General features: G+C 33.8%; 1 protein-coding gene and 1 long non-coding RNA gene across 2 annotated transcripts in view; one reads left to right on the top strand and one right to left on the bottom strand.

The window, feature by feature from the left end:
- Positions 1–4060, bottom strand: part of LOC109343089 — an 18363-nt gene extending 14303 nt beyond the window's left edge. Inside the window, exon 1 of the long non-coding RNA XR_002107162.1 lies at positions 4051–4060. This is a non-coding gene — a long non-coding RNA (uncharacterized LOC109343089). The remainder of the gene's footprint in view (positions 1–4050) is intronic.
- Positions 4371–22220, top strand: part of LOC109360362 — a 28491-nt gene continuing 10641 nt past the window's right edge. The window contains exons 1-2 of the mRNA XM_019605191.1: positions 4371–4375; positions 17090–17096. The gene's annotated coding sequence lies outside the window, so the exon portion shown is untranslated. The remainder of the gene's footprint in view (positions 4376–17089; positions 17097–22220) is intronic.

The raw sequence follows: 22220 nt of genomic DNA, 5'->3' as shown, positions 1-22220 counted from the left end.
CCCCTTATCAGGTTGTCTTTGGTAAAGCATGTCATCTTTCCGTAGAGATAGAGCATCGTGCATGTTGGGCTGTGAAAACTTGTAACTTGACTCTTGATGAAGCTGGTGAAGAAGAAAGCTCCAATTGAATGAACTCGATGAGATCCGCTTAGAAGCATATGAGAACTCTAAGTTCTACAAAGATAAGACCAAAAGATTCCATGATAACTTGATTTCTAGAAAGGAATTTTTGGTTGGTCAAAAAGTGTTATTGTACAACTCTAAGCTTGGACTAATAAGTGGTAAGCTTCGTTCTAGGTGGATTGATCATTTTGTTGTTACTGATGTGTTTTCTTATAGTGCTGTAGAAATAAAAAGTGAATCCACAGATAAGAACTTCAAGGTTAATGGGCATCGCCTCAAGCCTTTCTTCACAAATCCTTCCTTAGTGGATGAACTTGTGGAGGAGGACTCATTGGTTGAACTCACTTTCCCTCCTCCATGAATCAGGGAGTTTTCCCTTCTCTTCTCTAATTTTATTGCACTTGTCCAATTCCATTGATTGATATGTATGTCTGGATTTTCTGATTGTGCCATATTGGGTCAATGTGTAGTTTAAGTGTGGGGGAGACTATTGTAGGCTGTAGGTTTTGTTGAAGCATGCTTTTCTTTGAATTTTAGGTTTTGCTTAGGTTTGCGCATTTTCTCCCATACTTTCATTCACTTAAGTCTTGATATCTTGTGGTGTGAATCTATGTATTTCTATATGTCAAGTTGCTTTTGAGAATTAAGAGGTTGAAACGATTGTGATAGATTTGTCCCTTGTGAGAATTTGAGCCTTAATTGTGGTTGGATTGATGTATGCCATCTAATATTCTTTCATGTGTGATAACACTCTTGATTACTTTCACTCTAGAACTTGACTTGTTTCTTGTTGATACTTGATATTGACCTGCACATATTGAAGTGATCTAGGCATTTCTTTTGAATAAGCTAATTAGGCATATAAGCCTACCTTTAATGAATTTATCCTTTGATAACCCCTTTGAGACTTTGACCTCTTTCATTGTTATTTAGCTCATTACAAGCTTATAAGTGAAAAACCATGATTGTCCTAACCTTAGGGAATGTTTTAGCTTTGGAATTGTTTTGGGAATGGGTATTAAGTAAGAAAGGGTGACACTGTTCTTCAAATCTTGTGGATTCTTGGTTATGTCTTAATGATGGTTAATACAATTGCGTACATAAGTCTAAAAAAACCGAAAATAAAAAAAGCAAAACACCAAAAAAGAGAAACAAAAGTGAATAAAAGGTTGAGTAAGGCAAAGAAAATTGAAAATTGAGATTTGTTCTTATTTTAGGTTGATTTTTGCTTACTTTTTACTTATTCCTCATTGCTCCTATATTCCATTTGGTTTTACCTACATATCCCATATATATCCTACCTTGTCTTTGATCCCATTACAACCTTGAAAAGTCTTTTTGATCTTTATGTGCATGTGCTAATGATGTTGATGTTAGAGGCTTGTCAAGCCTATGGTTGTGTTTGTCTTCATGAAGTACTTTGAGTGTAAACACTTGCAAACTAAGACACATGAGTGTAAACACTTTAGAGAGCATATCTTGTGAGATTCTATCATTGTTGTGACTCGTCTCTTGGTTTGATTGGTTTCTTGGCATACTTGAATTCATTGGATGATGTTCATGGATATCTTGATTTGATTCTTTTACTCTTGTGTGTTTGATTTTACCCATTTCATTGCAGTTCCTATATTTTATTGTGAAGTATGTGATTTTATTAGGTTTCTGGTTTTTGTGATCTTCTTGCATGACTCACTTTGGTACGTATTGGTTACCATAGCCTTATTTCTTGATTTTGCCCAAGGGTTCAAAAGGTTAAGTGTGGGGGTATTTGATGAGAAATATATTACACACTATTCATAACCTTAATTTAGCATGATTGATGATTCTTAGTGCCTAATTGATTTTGTTTCACATGGTTTAGTGTTTGAGACTTTATTGGACTAATATTCCTAAAATGAGTTAATTTAGGATTATTTGACCTCATTAAATCTATTATCATGACACATTTGGCACCAATGGCATTTTGATTTTGAAGTGATTAAATCTATTGATTAAATCTATTTGGCACCATTTGGCCTGATTAAATCTATTGATGATTCTTAGTGCCTAATTGATTTTGAAGTGAAGATTGTATTTTTATTTTATGAGTTGTTTTTATTGTAATTTAGCTTAGGGCCCATTGTTTATGAGTAAAGTTGTTTTTCTCCTTCATGGATGGGCAAGTTGTATACTATATAAGCAAGAAGTTCACTGAGTGCGAGACAAGATACTCATTGCTAGAATGTACATGTTGTGTGTTAGCATGGGTATTTTAGAAGCCATATTGATCTGATGATAACCAAAATACCCATCCATGAAGGAGAAAAAGGCATGGTCTGCAATGCTGTCAACCAAGACATCTATATGAGGTACTAGGAAAACACCTTTTGGCCTAGCTTTGTTCAAATCTCGATAGTCAACGTAGATCCTGAGTTTGCATCTCTTCTTTGGTACGACTACAACATTAGCCACCCTTCCTGGATATGTAGAGACTGTCACAAACCCAATGTCTAGCCATTTCTCCACCACCTCTTTCACCCGTAAGGAAATTTCTTGTTTTATCCTCCATAGCTTTTGCTTAACCGGGTGTGAATCTGGGTTCAATGGCAGCTTGTGTTCCACTATATTTTTGTCCAGACCCGGCATATCAACATACGATCATGCAAATACATCTTTGAACTCGTGAAAAAGTTAAACTATCTTTTTGCGCTCTTCCTCCTTCATTAATGTACCTACTTTCACTTACTTATTATTGTCGTCTGTCCCCAAATTTACTAGCTCAGTGGGCTCTTCATGAGGCTTAATCTCTCTAGACTCTTGCTCAACCATCCTCGCTAACTCAGGTGATGCCTCCCATTCTTCATCACTATCTCCCTCGTCGAGTTGATTAATTGGATGATCATGATTGTACGTGTGGCTGATAACATGGTTATTATTTCTAGGGTTAATGTCGGATCTGCATTAGGTTGATGCTATGATTAGTTTTTTTATGGGTTTTTCATGGTTTTACTTGTTGCTTTTTTCTCAGTGTGTTCAAGTGTAAAAATATAAAGAATAAAATGAGACACAAAAAATGAAGAAAGAAATGCATTGTATTGAATTCAAAAAACTTGTACTACTCAATGAAACATAAATAAATTATCCTTATTCGAAAAGATAGAAAATAAACCCAATAGATTTAAACATGGCTAAGCGATTCTAGCATCTTATTACATTGCTTCTAAAAACATTTGCGGAGACGCGTCTTCCTCTATCCAGTTGTTGAGAGTGGTGACAGGAGGGCATTGAACAACACAGTCTAGCCCATCTTCTGAATCATCATCTCCAACAACAACAATCATTCTTGGTTTCTAGCCTACACTAACGAAATTCCTGCTAATGTGTGGCATGAAAATCCCTCCAGCTTCATACTCTCAGTGCCATAGGCAATCCATCCTTCCTTTCTTCTTCTCTTCAATAGTTCTCCCCCTATCTTCCCGCTTGGGTCTGTATCTCAGGCCATACCAATCTTTGGTGTGTCGTATCATGACTATACTTTTTCTTCCTTGGCTAAACCTCCTGAGCCCTTTTCTGGGTTGATAGCCCTTCTGCAACATTACTCTTACCATCATCAGCGATGCCTCTAAAGGTTGGGGACGTAGTGTGGGTTTCCCTCCTCCTACAAATGAAGCATTAAAAATCTCTAGTGTTTGGAATGATGTCCCAATAACTTCCTCTATTGCTTTGATGTATGGAGTGTCAAGAGATCTGGATACCAACATATCTTCTTCTCCTAAAATGGTGAGGAGCTTTCCATCCACTAAGAATTTAACTCGCTGGTGCAATGTAGAAGGCACAACCTCTAAAGCATGGATCCATGGCCTTCCCAACAAACAACTATATCTAGGATTACGGTCCATGATATGGAACACTATTTGGAAAATGCAGGGTCCTATTTTTATAGGAAACTCCATTTCCCCCATGACATCTCTGTTCGACCCATCAAATGCCTTCACTATCATAGAGCCTAGTCTCATATACGTTGCATCGACTAGAAGCATGGATAATGTCCTTTTCGACATGACATTGAGAGATGAGCCATTATCGATAAGAACTTTGCCAATTAAGCAGTTCTGATACATTATAGAGATATATAGAGGGCTAGTGTGTCCCATTCCATTAGAAAGATATATAATTATCAGCCACAATGTTATTGATGATGTCACCAATCTTGTCAATGATTATGCACATGGATGACATGTGCATGGTTCAGTATCCCCATCAGCACCTTTCTGTGGGGCTCGGAACTCATTAGCAGACACAGAATGGATATCCTGACAAGAGTGCGGTTTAGTTGATCCACGACCCTATATTCACTTTGCTTTGTGAACTTGAGAAATTCATAAGCCCCCTCATTAGATACTCCCCCTTTATCTCCATTCTTATGCAATAGGTCATTCATATTGGTCTCCAATTCATCTTCCATATGATACATGATTTCCCATTTTATTTATCCTTGGCTATGACCTTTTCAACATCTGAGGGAACATAGACACGTCCACTTCTGGTTATTTGACTATCCCCAACAACATTGGTGACTTCTAACTATTGTTGAGTTGTCTCTGAATTCCCTCCACCATAGATCCATGGCACAACTTTATATGCCTTATAAGCGAAAGGACGTGGTCTCTCTTCTATTACAGGCCTTAGAGTAGGCTTCATCCTACTTATGACTAGCACCCACCAAGTTATTTGTGAGTGTAATGAAGCATTATCCGGAATATTCAGTACAGGTTCATAACGAGTGATTGATGGCTTCATGGCCCTTCTCATATCCTCCTCACTTCTTGTAGTAGCATTAACAGTTTGATACGAAGGTTTTTTCTCTATTGTGATGAATCTCATATCCAACATCTTCTGTAATAAGAGCTTAAATTTTGGACATTCCTCTAAAGGTGTGTTCCACTTTGTCATGCAACTCACAACTAGTTAAATCTTTATCTTCCACCAGCCTTTCCACCATTCCACGCTTGCACATCTCTTGAAAAATCACCCTCATGAATGTTTTTACCTCATCTACATCCCAAATGAATGCTCTGCCTTGAGCCATATCTATAGCATTCACAAACAGATTACCATGATTAGGTAATGAATTTCTATCTACATCTGGCACTGTGGGCTTGAAATGTAGTTGTTTTGAGTTGATTAGGCTTTGTACCTTATGCTTTAGAGCCCGACAGTGTTCAATAGAATGGCCAATGACCCCATAGTGGTACTCGCAAGTAACATTCATATTAAACTAGGCCCTAGGTGATTCAGACATTGTTCCTATTACAAGGCTTATCATTCTCTCCCTTCAAAGATGAGTGTATAGTTCTGCATAGGATATTGGTTTGGGATGGAATTATAAGTCTCTTCTTTCGGGATTATGGTAATTGCGGTTTTGGGTTTGGTTTTGGTAGGGTTGTGATTTTGGCGGGGTCGGTAGGGTTGTGTTTGGTTATAGTTTTGGAGGGTTTGGTTTTGTTATTGTGGGATATGTAACTAGGTTGTGTGGAAGGTGCAACATTATATGGGACCTGATATTTTGAATTTTGGGCTTTATATTCTTTCGGCTCAGCGAACACTGCAAGTGCTTCTCCCTCTTTATACTTCATAAAGTTGGACTTCGTCCTCGTACCTGACTTAGACTGATCTCCTACTAGCTTTTCACTTCTTTTGCACCCTTCTATTTTCTCCCTCACTTTAATAAGTGTGTTGAAGCTGGATGTAACAACTCCCACTAAGTAGTCATAATAAGGTTCCTTCAAAATTGTCCACAAAGATGGACAATTGTTCTTCTTCCTCCAATCTAGGCATGCCTTGTGATACCGAAGCTCTCCAGCGTTGGGTACATTCCTGAAAACTCGCTTCTAGTTTCTTGATCATGCTTTGAAGATGGGCCTTGTCAGGAGCATCATCCTCATTATACTTATATTGATTCACGAAGGCGTTCAAAAAATGAACGAAAGTCTTCATCTGAACCTTCTCCAAGCGGATATATTTGCCCATAGCCGCCCCTGTTAGACTATCCTGGAAGTAGTGAATCAATAGTTTGTCATTTGCATGGTGATCTGTCATCTTCCTAACATACATATGCAAGTGACTTTTTGAGCAGGAAGTACCATCATACTTATCGAACTCATGAGTTTTAAATTTGGATGGAAACACTACATCTGGCACCAGACACATCTCAAATGCATTTTTTACATCAGGAAAGTTATTCTCTCAATATCCCTTAGTCTCTATTTTATAAGCTCTAGCTTTGCCTTCTTTTGGCTTGAGGAGTCGTCCGAGGTACCCTTGTTTATCTTTGTTTTATCCTGGTAGCTTGTGGACTTGCCTTTAGGAGGAAGATCGTGAGTAGGATCTTCGTCTTACTCGTCATCGTCTTCCTCAGGTGATTATTGTTCATGTTGATCATTAGTTGTGTCTTCATACCTTATGATAACACCCTTACGACGATTGACCCTAGAAACTGTCTTCAGACCCACTTTTTGTGCGGATTGTGATTGTCTGGCACCCGAGACAGTGGTATCTTTTTCTGATCTTCAAGTATTTTGCATATCCCAGATGATTTTTATCATCTAATTCATATGGATGATTCTTGAATAAAAAAATGTTTTCTTGTTTAAATGAAGAAAATAATGATGCATGCAATAGTTTTTTTAAATTCCTTTTAATTTGAAGGATTGATATAGTGAGATGTTTCGATCCGCAGTTGGTGACTATGAGGCATGTCCCGTTGGTTCTTTTGCATTGATGACAACTTTAAGTTTTGGATTATCGTTGCATCTACAATCGTTCTTTTAATGTGGGTTACTAACATTAAATATCTTGCCCTACACTTGGTAACATGAGAGCATACTCTACAAGGCCTTATGCAGTTGATGACAATCTAAGAGAACACACAAAGTTTCAGACCTAGATTGCATCTAAATACAAGTTGTTATTATCTCTCTCAATATGATTTTTCTTTCTTTTTTTATTTTTTTGTTGTTGTTGTGGTTCATTGCAAGAAAAACGACATTTGAATATTTGCACGATAATGAATAAGATATTTGATAACAATAAGAAGCTTGGTAACAATAAGGTGTTGTTTTATTTATGGAAAAATAAGAAATATAAAATATTACAACTTTATTTGTCTATATCTTATAATCAAAATTCCATATTTGCTAAAACCCTCCATCTTCTTAAGTCTCAAACTACTTCCTTGCAAGACTCGTAGAATGCTTTCATAGCTAGGAGCAACTCTGTCTCTGGATACATCTCTACTTCCCTCTTGGCATTGAAGAATTTCCTCAACCAATCATCAGCAAAGTCCCCAAGGCCATCAACCATGTTTCTACATCTATTTTCCCATCTACTTTCCCAATTATCTAATCATGCCTCTTGTTTGGCTGTCACTTCATTATATGCTCTTTGGAGGTCCCAGAGCTACCTCGAAAGATGATCCTCTCTATGACTTGTAGTTGTTATGGATTCAACTGGCCCTTGCTTGATGATTTGAGATGCAGCTGGACGGACGTCTATCAATTCTTCAGTAAGACCTTCAGTAACATTCTGTGTGCCAGTAAACAGATATACCTTAAGTCGACTCTCTAGTGGGACGTCAAGAATAATGTCATACTCTTCAATTGTTGGATAAGCATCTACATTTGGAAACTCAAAAATCCGCATGGATGTATTCCAATATTTTGTCATGGCTCCCATACCATTTAAAACACCAGCATCAATAGGAATGAGAAGAAGATATGCAAATTTACCATACTCCTTTGCAAACCGACTCATATTATCTTTAGGGACTTTTGCGAGGAGCTCCACCAAATGGCCTACATCAAAGGTCTTCAATTCGAACTTCACTTTATTTTTTACCGAGAGAGCGATGTTAGAACCCACAGTTTTAGAAATAGCCTCCATGGGTCTTGCTATACCGAAAAACCTTTAGCTGAAAATGTGTCTGTTTATTAAATGTGATTAAAATTGTTTATATAACCAAAATGATGAATGAATATGCAATGATACATTCAATGATTTATGATTAATGCAATGATACATTCAATAATTTATGATTAATGCAATAATATATGTAATGATTTATTCAATGTAATAACTTATGATATGATTAATGCAATGACATGTGTAGTTATTAATTTATGAAATGGTGTAAATCACTCTTGTAGGGTGGTTGACTCTGTCTTGTTGGATAATATAGTCCATTACAATATAAAATAAATACCATGTTATAATATATATTCATTATATTGGCAAGACGTAGTGTTCAAAAAGTGTATAAAACTTATCCTAGGGCTTGGGGCCATCATTTGAAGTGGTGATTATATTTTGGGGTGTAACCCCAAAGTTTTACAAAATTTATGTTATCTGTTTTTTTTTTGGAAAGAAAAAAACTATCCTAGGGTATGGAACCCTTTTGTGGATATGCAATTATAATACAATAGAAAAAATGATGGATTTTGTAATTATTTAGAATGTTAAATCTCATTTTATGCATGTATGGATGCAGAATGGGGTGGACATAATTTGCTTTCAGTGTCCTATACATGGTATACTTATAGGGTTTTGGATAGACTTAAAGTCAAAACCTTATGGCATTGTATTAGGTCTTATTAAATTGGATTCAGTAAAGACTCTAGACTTCTAGGTCACCAAATTGTCCCAAATCTCGAAAGAATAGAGTCCCAATATCCTAGGTTAGAAACAAGAAGAGTCAAGCCCCTCGAGCATCTAACTCATGATACCAAGACAATTTGGGTGATCCATTATGCTAATATGAGGAGACAAGTCTAACATTGGTAAAGCACATGTCCCTTTTATCTCAATTTTAATATCTAACAACCCAGGTATAGGGCGTATATGCGTGTAACTCAAGTGTACTATGAGTGTGTGAGGAAGTGAATTTTTTTTAAGTAAACCTCCATCCCAAAGCTGCATAAAAAATGGTGAGCATATACAATAATATTAAAACGATAAATAAAACTTGTAAAAAAATTATTTCATTACTATTTTTTTATTGTTACAAATAATAGACAAAGGAAATAAAAAAAGTATTTAAATCATACAATTGGCTACAATTGGGCCTGACTCTCTAAAAAATCCCCAATAGAGTCGCCAATTGTCGCGCCCTGATTTTCGATTACACGACCTCTTTGAGTTGCCACTACATTTTATGGTTAAAAATGTAGAAAAATATTTTAAGCACAATCGCATTGGGCTTTGGGATTTTGATATCCAAGTTCGAGAGTCGATTACATACCGATGAATGTATTAGCCTTGCCAATTATATGATTTAAATACCATTGGTTTATTAAAATTTAAATTGTATAAAATAAACATATTTATTTATTATTTTTAAGTCTGACAATGTTACTTGCTCCTACTTATCCCTAAACATTTTAGGAAATCATGACCAAGTAGTTCTAATTTTTAAATTGGTTTGTTTGAAAACTAATTATCTCTTTAAAAAGGATGAAACAATAGAAACTAATGTCCGCACCGTATCCCATTTTAAAAAGGTTTGAAAATAATTATAATATATTTTTTGAGCTTTTCTTTATTAATTTAAGAATTAATATAATTTTTGGTTTTTTATTATTAATTTAGGAATTAATCGAATGAAAAGAAGCGTTGTAACACGACCGTTCAAGGATGATATGAGGACAATAATTATTAACATGATATGCCTTCACCCTTTAATTAATCCCAAGAAAGGTATACACTTTGTATAGAATTTGGAGATGTTATAAAATCACATTTTTGAAGCAAATAGTTTATTATTAAAGACATCTTTATTTTAAATGTTCTATTTTTATTTTTTAAGAATATTTTATTATTATTTAATTACAGAAATAAAATATATTCAACTAGAAAATAAAATAATGAAAATAATAAAGAAAGTTAATTGTGTATTAGCTTTATTAAGGCACTATTATCCTTTTTATTATAGTTATTTATACACAAATAAACAATTAGTATTTATTTAACAAAAAAATCATTTAGCATTTTAGGTTACTGTCACACAAAAAGTAATATATTATCATTGGTGAAACATAATTAATATATCTTAAAAAGAAATGAAAATGCATTCAAAATAAGGAAAAATTAAAATTATATAGTTGTGTGAGTTCTAATTCAATGCGTAAGGATGCACGTTGATAGTGGTGCGCATGGTTGCACCGAATCTGATCTCGTGGCATGGACAGGTTCTGATGTATGTGTCTCTAGCGTTGCAACGTAAAAAAACCTATGCGTGTCGCTGTCTGATTGGCCATATGCCAAGCTGACTGAACAGCCACGTGTTGCACTATGTCTGTGCAACAAAGGAATTTCACAGTACAACCATGGAACATGTCGCACCGGATGGCTTTCTCTCTGTAACTGTCCAGTATTTTTTTGGCAGAGTTTCTTCTCTCTTTTTTGGAACCTCACACTAACATAAACTCACATATTTATAATAAAATTAATCTAACCTAACCATCCAAAATGTTACTAAACTAACTTAATCTACTAACTCACAATCCCATATTCTATGGGATCTAAACCACCCACCAATTCAAATTTGACTTGATATTTAATTATTTTTGAAAAATTCATAAAACCTAATTAAATATTGTTTTAAATATTTTTTATTATTTATTTTTTACATAAATTCCAAAAAAACAATACAAAAAATATTTATGAATATGTTTTAATTACTTAAAATTATATTTTTGAAAAAAATAAAAATAGGTAAATAAAATAACATTTTCCCCATCTTTTTGGAAAATGACTAGGGGTTTTCAGGGGCCAAATTAATTTCACTTTTCTATTTTTTTTTTCTTTCTGAAAATGATATAGGTTTAAAGTGTGAAGAAGATCTTTGCTCCTTACTTTGGCACAGTTTTGATGAAGACATCAACATCACCAAAACGAAGAAAAAGAAGAATATTTATGAAGACAAAGAAGACAAAGCTTAAAGACAAATTAGTCTAAGTCTAAATATGTACTTCTATCCTATACTTTCGAATATACAATAGTTGTAATGCTCCAACTATTTTTTAAGAAAATTGATAAACTTCAAGTATAAACAAAACAATTTTCAAAAATAATGTGTAATATGTTACTGTATCTAATTAACAGGTTACATAAGTGAGAAAAATAGTTACCCAACAAAAACTATATAGGGTAATTGATTAGTGTATGTGAGTAACAGATTACCCAATTTTAATAAAGTTGAGTAAACAATTACTCAAGGCTGTAATCGATTACTCTAATTAAATTTTAAATGCCCAATTGGACAGAGAGTTTGGGTAATTGATTACTCAAGGCTGTAATCGATTACCGAGAGTTATTGCGTTAGTTTTCAGATTACAAAATGAATGGTTTTCATCCCAAACAAAATAGTTTCCTTCCAATCAAAATGGTTGGAAAGTCTATTTAAAGGAATTGAAACTCAAAATCAAATCATAACTCTCACACAATCTTCTCATAAACTTTCAAACATAATTATGAAAATTCTCTAAAATATTTTCTACACTTTTTGCAATTTGTTCTTAAACTTTCAAAGTGTATTTTCTGAGTTGCTTGAAGTAAAGTGTTTCAAAGTTTTACAAAATTATAAGAGCGTTATTATTTAGTATACAAAGAGTTATTGGATTGCAAGTGATATTACATTTCAAACTTGTAAAGGCAATCCTGCCATTGTTGTAAATTATTCATTGACATTGCAAAAAAATTATTTCACAAGGGTGTAAAAAGAAAGGGGATAGAGTCACTTGGAAAGGGTGTTTTCTAAGAGTGACATAAGTATTAGTGAGTGAGTAAGATACATAGAGGTCTCGGGGTGAGATATTGTAATTACATCTCATAATATTTAGTGAAGAAATCTCTTGTGCTACAAGAGTACTGGACGTAGCCTTCGATGGACAAGAAGGTGAACCAGTATAAAATCTCGGTTTACTCTTTTGTCCTTTATCTCTTGATTTTTACTTGTTAATTTTCTGCATAATTTTTCCGCTGCACTTAACTCTTGATTTTATAGAAAAAGTGGCCTACTTTTAAGTCAACTAATTCACCTCCCTCTTAGTTACAATCTTAGTCTTACAATTGGCACCAAAGCTATTTTTGAGAAAGTGATTCTTAAATCTGATCCTCTATCGAAGATGGCCTCAAGATCATTCTTAGGAGAAGGTTCCAACATCGACCGCCCTCCAAGCTTTGTTAGAGAGTGCTATGACTTTTGGAAAATCAGAATGAGAATCTTCATAGAATCTCTAGACTTGGACATATAGAATGCAATTGAAGAAGGACCATATGAACCTTTCATCGTAGTCAACATCGTAAGGGAAGTAATGCCCAAATCTTCATGGAATGATGAAGATAAAAAGAAGGTGCAATATGATCTCAAAGCAAAAAAACATCCTCCTTCAGCACTTGGTATTGACGAGTTCTTTAGAGTATCAAACTGCAAATCTTCCAAAGAAATGTGGGATACTCTAGAGACTACACATGAAGGAATTGAGGAGTTAAAAATGTCGAGACCTAACACTCTTTCCCAAGAATATGAAATTTTTCGTATGAAACCTGGAGAGAAAATTCTGGATCTTCAAAAGAGGTTTACTCACCTCAAATCAGCTTATTACACTTGGTAAGGTACTATCAAATAGTAACTTGAACTTGAAGGTTCTAAGATCACTCACCAAAATGTGGCGACCAAAGGTAACAACCATTTCTGAAAAGAAAAGTTTATCAAAAATATCATTGGTTGCTTTGTTTGGTAAATTGCATAAACATGAATTAGAACTCTGCCAACTTGAGCAACATTAAGAGCAAGAAAAGAAAACGAAGAATATCTCTCTCAAGGCGAAAGTAGACAAATACGAATCATCATAAGATGAATCTCAGAAGGAAGAAATGGAAGACATGAGTCTTCTTGTAAAGAAGTTCAGCAAGTTCCTTAAAAGGAACAAGGGTGATAAAACAAGACAAATAAGGAAATTCACCAAGAACAATTACACCTCCACTTTAAACCAGAACTTCACATGCTTTGAATGTGGCAAGCCTGATCATATGAAGATGGACTGTCCAAACCTGAAAAATAATTCTTTCGAAGGGAAGAATGAAATGAGGACTGGACGAAGAGCCTATATTGCTTGGGAAGACAATGATACCAGTTCTACCTCTGAACAAGAAAATGGAGAACAAGCACATCTCTCTTTAATGGCATCTCATCATTCTGATAATGAAGAGGTAAACATGACTAAACTATATTCTTCTGAATTACAAAGTACATTTAATGACTTGCATGATGAATATGTCAAACTCACAAAAATGTTTCTAAAACAAAAAACTGAGTTAGATGCATTTAGAAACAAACCCTCGTCATCTTCATGTCAAAACTGCATTACTCTTGAAAATAAAGTTTCAACAATTAGTCTTGAACTTAATAAGCTGAATAAGAGTAGTAAAAGTCTGGAAAAGATCATTAATGATCAAAGACACTCAATAAACCGAAGAGGTCTTGGTTATTCAATAAGCCACGTTTCTAAGAAACAAAGTGTCTTAACAAAGATAAACTTTCAAAAACAAAGTATACATGCATTTGAACATAGTAATGATTAATCTAGGACATATAACCATCAATCCAAATGTACATATTGTAAATACCATTGGCATACACCAAATACTTGCATGATTAGAAAATGTGGTATACCCCTAGGTCATTATAGATGGATTGAGAAAGGTACTAATAGGAATGGCAACAGGGTGGGGCGGATCGGGGTCGGGTTTGCACATACCCAAACCATAACCCGAACCCAAAATCCAAAACCCAAACCTAACCTCAAAACGATTGAAAATAAAAATACCATTCTTGAACCCGTCAGGTTTCGGGTAACTCGAACCCAAAATTATAAAGTATTAAGGAAAGTGTGATATTACTTTCGTGTAATTTTTCTCTTACAATTCTATTTTCTCTTGTATTATTTCATTTCTTTTATGTTTGAAGATCCAATAGTATGTAAAGTAAAATTAGAAATTAAAACTAATGGCACATGATAGAAATTTCAATTTTAAATTGAATTACCTTACTTCGGGGCAGGTTCGATTTAGGGTCTTTGCTATACCAAACCCGAACCCGAACCCGAAATTTAAACCCAGGTAAAACCTAAACCCGAACCCAAAATTTAAACCCGGGTTAAACCTGAACCCAAACCCGAACCGAATCTCATCAGATTTTCCCTGTTAAATTTGGGTTCAGTTCGGGCAGGTACCCACGGGTTCGGTTTTTATTGTCATCCCTAGGTACTAACCATGTAGGTCCCAAAGAATATTGGGTACCTAATAAAACTTAACCTGTTTTGGCAGGATAATTTGAGAGCCGCTTGCAACTTATGGTACTTGGACAGTGGCTGCTCAAAGCACATGACGGGCGATAGAAATAAGTTCTTTGTCCTTACTCCAAGGGACAAAGGCTATGTCACATATGGTGATAACAACAAAGGAAAAATACTTGGAGTTGGTAGAATTGGCAAGCCACCCTCAACAACTATATAAGGTGTATTTTATGTTGAAGGAATCAAGCACAACCTACTAAGCATAAGTCAATTATGTGACAAAGGCTTTCACGTGGCATTATACACAGAAAAGCGCATCATCGAAAGTAAGAATTCTCAAAACTCTAAGCTCATTGGTAAGAGGATAAATAATATATATATGATTGACATAGACTTATCTTTACCAATAGCATGTTTAGTTGCTAATGATAATCATGATGCATGGCCTTAGCATGGGAGAATTGCTCATATTCATATGGATCATTTAAATAAACTCATAAAGAAAGATTTAGTTATTGGTTTTCCCAAAATGAAGTTTGTTAAAGACAAACTATGTAGTGCTTGTCAAATAGGTAAACAAACAAAAAGAGTTATTTGGCCCCTCAAGGACAAAACGTTATGGTGGTAACTAATATGCTCTTGTTATAGTAGACGCTTTTTCGAGATATACCTGGACTCTATTCTTAGTTCATAAGAATGAGGCATTCCAAGCCTTTAGCATTTATGTTAAAAGAGTTCAAAATAAAAAGTCACTAAAAATCGCTGCTATAAGAAGTGGTCATGAGGGAGAGTTTCAAAACTCTTAGTTTGAAGAATTCTGTGATGATCTTGGAATCAATCATAATTTTTCTGCTCCTAAAACACCACAACAAAATGGTGTTCTACAGAGAAATAATTGGTCATTAGAAGAACTGGCTCATACAATGTTGAATGAAACTAACCTCCCAAAATATTTATGGACTGATGAGTAAGTACTGCATGTTATGTTTCAAAGTGAGTTCTTATAAGACCAATTCTTAAGAAAAACCCCTATGAACTCTTTAAAGGTAGAAAACCAAACATTTCTCATTTGAATGTATTTGGTTGTAAATGCTTTGTTTTAAACAATGGTAAAGATAACTTAGGCAAGCTTGATGCAAAAGCTGATGAAGGTATCTTCCTAGACTACTCTTTTACGAGTAAAGCTTATAGAACTTTTAATAAAAGAACTCTAGTCATGGAAGAATCTGTTCATGCATCTTTTGATGAAATCAATCATGTGATAAAAGATGGGTTAACTCTTGATGAAGATGACTTGCCAAGTCCCCATTTTAATGAAAAGTCTATTATTGATTCTACAACTAAATATGAGCCTTTGAAAATGGATGATAATCTATCCTCTCAAGAAGAGCATATTCATTCTGATTTACCAAAAGAATGGAGAAATCATCGAGATCATCTTATTGACAACATCATCAGTGATATTAGCAAGGGTATTACTACCTGTTTAATGCTAGAAGATGTGTGTCTTAATATGGCGTTCGTCTCTCAAATAAAACCCTCCAAGATTGAAGATGCAATCTAGGATGAACAATGGGTTCTTTCAATGCAAGAAGATTTAAACCAGTTTAAGAGAAATGAAGTTTGGGAACTTGTTCCTAGACCTAAAAATAAGCATGTTATAGGAACTCGTTGGGTATTTCATAATAAATTTGATGAAAATGGTATTATTGTTAGAAATAAAGCTAGACTGGTAGCCCAAGGATACAATCATGAAGAAGGTATAGACTTTGATGAAACATTCGCTTTGGTTGCTAGACTTGAAGCTATGAGGCTATTACTTGCATATGCATGTTCTTTAAACTTTCAGCTATATCAAATGGACGTAAAGAGTGCTTTTCTCAATGGATATATTCAAGAAGAAGTGTTTATAGAACAACCTCCTAGTTTTGAAGATTACAAACATCCTTCTCATGTTTACAAATTAAAGAAAGCTCTCTATGGCTTGAAGCAAGCTCCATGTGCATGGTATAATAGTCTAACAAATTTTCTACTTGAAAAAAGATTTACCGAATGAAAAGTCGACACTACACTCTTTATAAAAAATAAATCATCATATTCTTCTTGTTAAAATTTATGTAGATGATATTATTTTTGGTTCTACTTATGAGGTTTTGTGTAGTGATTTTGGCAAAATGATGCAAGGAGAGTTTGAAATGTCCATGATGGGGAAGTTGAATTACTTCCTTGGATTAAAAATCAAACAACTTCATAATGGAATTTTTGTAAGTCAATCCAAGTATTTCGGAGATTTGCTAAAAAGATTTGACATGGATGAATGCAAGCCAATAGCTACTCCTATGAGATCTGGTACTTACATTGATACAAATGAAACTGGAAAGTGCATTGAAATATCAAAGTATCGAGGTATGATTTGATCTCTTTTATATTTAACTGTCAATAGAACTGATATCATGTTTAGTGTATGTTTGTGTGCATACTATCAAACTAAACCAAAAGAATCACACTTAGTTGTTGTTAAGAGAATCATGAAATATCTTAAAGGCACAACTAATATGGGATTGTGGTATCCAAAAGGAAGTATATGTGATTTGGTTGGTTATTCAGATTCAGATTTTGCTGGATGCAAATATGAGAGGAAAAGTACAAGTGGTACTTAGTGGTACTTGTCATATTTTAGGAAATGCTTTAGTCTCATGGTCTTGCAAGAAACAAGCATGTGTCCTAAGCACTGCTGAAGCTGAATATATAGTAGCAGGTAGTTGTTGTGCCCAAGTGTTATGGCTGAAACAACAATTATGAGATTATGGCTTACACTTAGACAGCACTCCTCTAAAATGTGACAATACTATTACTATAAACCTCACAAAGAATCCAGTTATGCATTCTAGAACCAAACATATAGATATAAGCCATCACTTCCTTATGGACCATGTCCAAAAGAAAGACGTGACTGTAAAATTCATTGATACTCATAACCAACAAGCAGATATTTTCACTAAACCATTGGCTAAAGAACATTTTTATAAAATTAGACGTGAATTAGGCATTCTTGAAGAAGCTTACCTATCTTAACATGATTATATGATTGGGCTTCATTATGTTTATCTCATGCCTACTTGTACTTAAATGTGTTCACTTATGTGTAAAACTTTTAAATTTTGGGTCAAAAATCATTTTCATAGCATTAGTATGCCTAAAATTAATTTTTTCCAGGGTCAGTAATCGATTACTCTAAAGAGTAACTGATTACAGGGTTGAACAAGGAGTTTTAGTAACTGATTACTCAAGTGAGTAATCGATTACTCAAAGCTGTTGTTTGAAATTTTTAAAATTTTTAAACTGAGTAACTGATTAGTCAAAAGTGAGTAACCGATTACTCTGTGCAGGTATATATATGTTTTCTTGATTTTTTCAAACTCATCTTCTTCCTTTTTCTCTCTCACTCATGTAAACCCTTCTCAATCTCTAAAAACTTCATTTTTCATCTGTTTTGAGTGATTTTTGTGTCAATTCATATCACATTTTCAATTCTAAACACCTCTATACCATCATTTTTGTGATTAGTGGACCAAATAAAAAAAACCCAAATCTCCTAAACCCAAAAACCTAAAACCTTCGAAAACCCAATCCATGACATCTTCTTCAAGAACAATGAAGCAACACACTAATGTAACTCAAAATAAGCAAGGGAATTCATCCTTGGAGTCTAACCCTCTGGATTTAGCTAGACTTCTCGCAAACGATGAACAACGTAAAATCTTCGAAGAGCACTTCCATGGACGAACCATATTTACTCCAAAATTTGGTAATGTTGGGAACTATGACTTTGAAGATTTTATTTTCCCTTATCTTTTACGGCAACAAAACCTTTTCGATTTTTGCTATGAAACAAATGATATTTATCGTGAACTTGTTAGAGTATTTTACTACAACTTCAACTTCCGTAAAAATCGTCTTACTTCCTACGTGAAAGGAAAAAACACTGTTTTGGATTTAAAAACTCTCAGTTTATTACGCTATAACATACCCACTCAAGGTAGCACAACAGGTTTCAGCCATGTGTGTAAATGGGATAACTATGATCGAAAGGATTTCTACTATTCTCTATGTAGAATTTCAAAATGGGAAATAGAAATGCGTAAGCAATAAGGCTTTGGTAAGACTGTTAAGAATAGAGATATCCTATCTGATGGACATCTCAAACTTGAGGATCGTTTGATTCTTTACTTTATGAGCTATGTAATTTTTCCAAAATTTTCAAACCATTCTCAAATCAGTGACATATAACTTCAATTGATGTAAGCTATGAAGTATAACATCAAAATCAATTGGGCTCAGATAATAATGAGACAAATGTGGACTGTTTGAAGAACTCAAAGCCCTTTGCCCTATGAAATCTTCATAACCAATATTCTTGAACATTTTGGTGTTTCTACTATTGGTGAAACCAAGGTCTCTCTTAATCTTTGTGAAAGTCGGATTGGTGTGGAAGTCATCCACAAAATGGAAGTCTCCTTAAATCCTCATGACCGCACCTATAAGCATAGAAGTGATAAACCGTCTGCTCATGTTGATCAATCAGAACCTGCCCCTGCTAACTCTCCTGAACCTCAACTTTCTGAGTTTCATACTCAATCTTCCTCATCTGCTGCCATGCCTTTAAATCAGATGATTATGGATGAGTTGTTTTCTCATCGAGACTACATCACTAACCGGATGAATGCTGGATGCTCAGAATCAACAAATCTAGTTTGAACTTCATCGTCTCTCTTATAAGATGAGTATCATGGACATTGATGAAGACAACTCTAAGCCTGGGTCTTAGATTATCTTTGTTGTTAGGATTTTCTGGTTGTGATGTTTTCATGGCTTTTGGACAAAATTTGCTATTATGTTGTTTTGTTGTTGTTGTTTGTTGAACAAATGTTTGAATATCTTTTGTTTTATGCTATGCATTGTTATGTTAGATTTATATCTTATATATGAATATGTATGCTGTATATATATATTGTGCTGGAAATTCTTGACTTTTTTTTTTGATGAAGTCAAAATGGGGAGAAAAGTTGGGAGAAGTGTATTTTCTGTCAAATTTCTTTCAGACACATAACTCCAAATAAACGGGGGAGCATACTCACGTCATCTCAACATATCTCAAAGTATGTTGCTCTCAGAAAACTACACTATTAAAGAAAATATCTGTTTGTCATCATTAAAAAGTGGGGATTGTGAAGAAGATCTTTGCTCTTGACCTTGGCATGATTTTTGATGAAGACACCAACATCACCAAAAAGAAGAAAATGAAGAATACTTATGAAGACAAAGCTTCAAGACAAATTAATCTAAGTCTAAATAGGTACTTCTATCATATACTCTCGAATATACAATAGTAGTAATGCTCAAACTATTTTTTAAGAAATTTGAAACACTTCAAGTATTAACAAAACAATTTTCAAAAATAGTGTGCAACATGTTACTGTATCTAAGTAATAGGTTACATAAGTGAGAAAACCAGTTACCCAACAAAAACTGTGTAGGATAATCGATTACTGTATTTGAGTAATAGATTACCCAATTTTAACAAAGTTGAGTAATCGATTACTCAAAGTTGTAATCGATTACTCTAATTAAATTTTAAATGCCCAGTTGGACAAAGAGTTTGGGTAATCGATTACTCAAGGCTGTAATCGATTACTGAGAGTTATTGCATCAGTTTTCAGATTTCAAAATGAATGGTATTCATCCCAAATGAAATGGTTTCATTCCAATCAATTCCTAAACTTTCAAAGAGGTGTTATGGTTGGTCGGAAAGCCTATTTAAAGGCATTGAAACTTAGAATCAAATCATAACTCTTATACAACCTTTCAAACATAATTCTGAAAATGCTCTGAAATATTTTCTGCTCTTTTTGCAACTTGTTCTTAAACTTTCAAAGTAAATTTTTTGAGTTGCTTGAAGTAAAAATTTTTAAAATTTACAAACTTATAATAGCATTATTACTTAGTATACAAAGAGTTATCGGATTGCAAGCGATATTACATTCCAAACTTGTAAAGGCAATCCTACCATGTTGTAAATTCTTCATTGACAGTGCAGAATTCTTTCTTTCATAAGGGTGTGATAAGAAATGGGATAGATTCAATTGGAAAGGGTTTTTTCCAAGAGTGACATAAATATTAGTGAGTGAGTAAGATACATAGAGGTCTCGGAGTGAGATATTGTAATTACAACTCATAATATTTAGTGAAGAAATCTCTTGTGTTGCAAGAGTACTAGATGTAGCCTTCGGTGGATAAGAAGATGAACCAGTATAAAATCTCGATGTAATCTATTCTCCTTTATCTCTTGATTTTTACTTGTTATTTTTCCGCATAATTTTTTCGCTGCAATTAACTCTTGATTTTGCAGAAAAAATGGCCATATTTTTAAGTCAATTAATTCACTCATCATCTTAGTTACAATCTTAATCTTACATAAAGAAACCTTTTTAAAACTAATTAATTTGAAACTTTATTTATTTATCATTTTTTCTTTTAAAAAATCAAGTGGGGACACTTGAAATATCCCATTCTAATTATTTAAATACTAAAAATAAAAAAATAGTTTTATTTAAGAAATAATTATTTTGAAAAATATGTTGGATTTTTTATGGACCGAACAAAAATGGGTATTCACAGTTACAATGGGTTATATCTGCTCCACATTTGTTGCATTATGGTCTAGCAAGTTTTCAAAAAACGCAAACAAAAAAACGCATTGTAAAACAAAGACAACCCTAAAAACATTAGAAAACATAGGAATACAATAAAAAAGGTGATAAGTTGTGTTATTTGAAGTAAAGAGTAATTTAGTATTTTACTCATTTGTTTTAACTTTTAGTTAACAGTGTTACATAAACAGAGGCATGTGTTAATATAAAAAGAGAAGAAATAGTATGTTTAGATTCATTAAAACTTAGATGAGGTCCGTATAATTTACTTTATTTATTATATTATAAAATAAATAACAATTTTATCAAATTGCTTATCTATCTAAATTTAATTACTCCAATTAATAATTCTAATATAATAAATAAATAAATAAATAAATAAATAGTAAATAGATAGTATATGTCCCTTTTGTCCTTTAACAAATTTCAAATAGTTTTATAAACCTTTATGTGACCCTAAATGTTCGTCACACTATTTTTTCAATCCGAACCTGAGCATAGATGTGAGGCTAACCTAACCACAAATGTCAATGGTTCCACCTTTTAAACTAGAACTCAACCCTAAACCCGATTAAATATAATGCATACTACTTGTAGATAAATACTCATCAATATTAATTATTATTTGGATATACAATTTGACATATGAAATGATATATAGGTAGATATTTCTATTAACCATTTACATATATGTATATATGATAAAAAAAATAGAGAGTCGATGGTATTTTATGTCAAAGAGATATCATTACTTTATACACAAATGAATATGCACATATAAATATGACGAATGCGCAACTCTGAGACGGTTCAGGTCGAGTCATGCTTGTCCATTATTTGGTCCTAATTATTGAATGGTCTATTTTTAAACCTGAACTTAGACCCGATAAAATCAGACTATATTCGGACTCGGTCACAATCAGTCCAAATTGGAAGAGCGAATAGAGTCAGGTTCTACTTATCTCTAACTAGTTTTTATCAAACAACTCTAATTTAATAAGCTACCTACATAACTACAATCTTCTAGCTACATTCACAACTATAAACTAACATCTAT

The sequence above is a fragment of the Lupinus angustifolius genome, chromosome LG01, assembly GCF_001865875.1.
Source record: "Lupinus angustifolius cultivar Tanjil chromosome LG01, LupAngTanjil_v1.0, whole genome shotgun sequence".
In the NCBI taxonomy this organism is placed as follows: Eukaryota; Viridiplantae; Streptophyta; class Magnoliopsida; order Fabales; family Fabaceae; genus Lupinus; species Lupinus angustifolius.
The sequence above is the reverse complement of the archived record's forward strand: the minus strand, read 5'-3'. Positions and strand labels throughout refer to the sequence as shown.